Here is a 2,879-nt window from a genome sequence, read left to right as displayed (position 1 = left end):
TGGCTGACTGGAGTCCTGTTTGGGTTTCTTCTCTGCTTTTAGGAAGGCCCAGTTAGGATATCCACATGGCAGATTTGGTGTAATGACACACAAACAGGAGAAGGTGGAGGGGCTGTGCTCAGAGACTCCTCCATTCACCCACCAGCCCCGCCTTCTCGCCTGTCAGTGGAGGCGAGCACTGACAGCTGTCAGAAAGCACAGAGTGGTAAGATGTTTGACAAAAAGCACAGGGACTTTTCTGTCCCCACATACTCAGGTAAAAAACATGAACCTGCAGTTAAAGCATGAGCTTTACACAGGGGTTATCCATTTTTTTCCTGACCAGCTGACAGAAGTGAGCACTGAAGGTGAACTTCCACTGAAGCAGCGCTTGTTTTGTTCACCCGCTAACGCCGGTTCTCCTCCCCAACCGGACACGGTCGAGGAACATTGTAAGAACCATTAGATAGAAGCCGATAAATGCCCCTTTTTATGCCATAGGTCAGTCTCCCATAGGTCAGTGTGGGCAAAACCCCACACAGAACACGACAGTAGTAGAGGTTCAGTTATTGTTCTCCCGTATGAAACAAAACATTCACGCGCTCCCACTTTCGGGGTGCAATGCGGCGTGGCAGGAAACATGTACCTTGAAAAAATGGTTGTATCGCTTAATACACAAGGGTTACACTCTGCAGTTTGCATAAACACCACCAAAATTTAACGGAGTTCTAGAAACTCATCTAACATCCTCAGAACAAGGCGTAATCCTCCATTCAGAGCTGATGGAGCTTCTGGAAAAAGATGTGATTTCCAGAGTTTCCCCGGGAGAGGAAGAAGCCGGTTTTTACTCCCGGTACTTCCTGGTTCCGAAGAAGTTGGGAGGGCTCAGCCCAATTATGTATCTGTCTGTTTTCAACAAATTCATTATGGAACGACCCTTTCACATGCGACGGTGAAACGTGTTCTCGAATACGTGACACAAGGGGATTGGTTTGTGTCCATAGATCTGAAGGATGCATACGCCCACATTATGATGATAAACAAACACAGGAAATTCCTTTGTTTTTCCTTCCAGGGGGCCCGTTTTCAGTGCAACTGTCTGCCGTTCGGATTTGCACTCCCCCCACGCACGTTCTCAAAATGCATGGAGGCAGCCCTCCAACCACTTCAAACGAGAGGAATGAAAATCCTGCTTTATCTGGATGACCTCCTGTTGTTATCTCGGTCCAGAAAGGAGGCAGAGACACAAACAGTTGTTTTAGTGAATCATCTGTCTCATCTGGGATTCACAATAAATTGGGAGAAGAGCTCTATAATTCTGTCTCAGCGAATTACATTCCTGGGAGTGAATCTAAACTCAGTGAACATGACAGCTGTCCTGTCAGAACAGAGGAGGGAATCCCTGATGTCATTGCTCCAGTTTGTCTGGCCCCTCAGAACAATAACGATCTGAGCCACTGGGGGGAATTCCCTGAGCCTGACAGAGGGAGTTCCCCTGGGCAAAGTGACGTCATTCACGTCGGTGTTTACAGACGCGCCCCTCTCTGGCTGGGGAGGGACCTGCCTGTCACAAACGATAGGAGGTGCGTGGCCGGCCGGCACATCTTATCATATAAATATTTTAGAACTTCTTACAGTAAAAAAAGTGCTCAGACATTTTGCTCCACTGGTTCAGGAACATCATGTGATGATCCACACAGACAAAAGAACAACAGCAGTGTACATAAATCGCCAGGGGGGTGTGCGTTCAGCTCAGCTTCTGAATGCAGCTCGGGATCTGTTCTGCTGGGCGTGTACACATTTATGTTCGATCAGAGCAGTTTACATCTCAGGCGTTCTAAACAGAGGAGCAGATATTATGTAGATAGGAGGCCCTCTGGACAGGGATTGGTCTCTTCATCCAGATCTAATCTTGCAAATCTGGAGTAGGTTCGGGAGAGCGGAGGTGGACCTGATGGCCACCCGGGAGAACTCTCAGTGCGCCCTGTTCTTCTCCCTAAATCCACAGGTTGCTCCGCCGCTGGGGATGAACGCATTTGCACACAAACCATGGCCAAAGATGCTGATTTATGCCTTCCCTCTAGTTCCCATGATATCAACACTGTTGGAGAGGGTGAGAGTGTCAGAGATCTGATGGCAGAGGATCCTACACACAGACTCAGAAAGGTTTTAAAAATGTTTATTGAATAAATAAACAGCTTCTGGTGTTTCAGGTCCAGGGGCAGGAACTATATCTAAAATGATACAGAGGGGAAAGATTAGTGTTTGACAGAATAACGAGTCGTTATTTGAATACAGACGGTCTGATGAAACACTAACTGTCAGAGTTTTGTTTGTACCTATATATTAAAGAATCACACAGAGAGACAAGGATGAGTTTTCACGAACAAGGCTTTGCAAAGGAGACAATGCTTCAACCAAAGTCAGAGCAAAGTCTGACTCGCTTTGGTCTGTGCTCGCCTTTTATTGAACAAGTAGGAGTGGTTAACAGAAAGAACAGATAATGCAGATGTGACAGGAACCGCAAGGTCAGGTCAGAACATCCTCTGGAAAATTTTGGGCCGAGCTGTTCTCAGCCGTGTCCAGCCAACAACATCTTGCGTAACGCAGATGTCCAAAGTGCTCTTACACAAACAGACACTTTGTTGAAACAAGTGTACTGATAAGGAAAACAGTTCAAATGATCAATAGTCCAAAACTCTCCAACATTCCTTCCTGTTTATCATTTAAACTGAGATTATAAACATGATAATCAAATAATTATTATCAAGTATGTATTTTCTAGGAATTCAGTGTGAATGACGAGGAAAACCCTCCCAGGGCAGATGTTAGATTAGTGGGTAGGAAAAACACGTCATCGTTCCAGGCCCCGAATGGCAACGACCTTTGCATGCTCACTC

Source organism: Nematolebias whitei, chromosome 4, assembly GCF_014905685.2.
Source record: "Nematolebias whitei isolate Nwh7 chromosome 4, NemWhi1, whole genome shotgun sequence".
In the NCBI taxonomy this organism is placed as follows: Eukaryota; Metazoa; Chordata; class Actinopteri; order Cyprinodontiformes; family Rivulidae; genus Nematolebias; species Nematolebias whitei.
The sequence above is the reverse complement of the archived record's forward strand: the minus strand, read 5'-3'. Positions refer to the sequence as shown.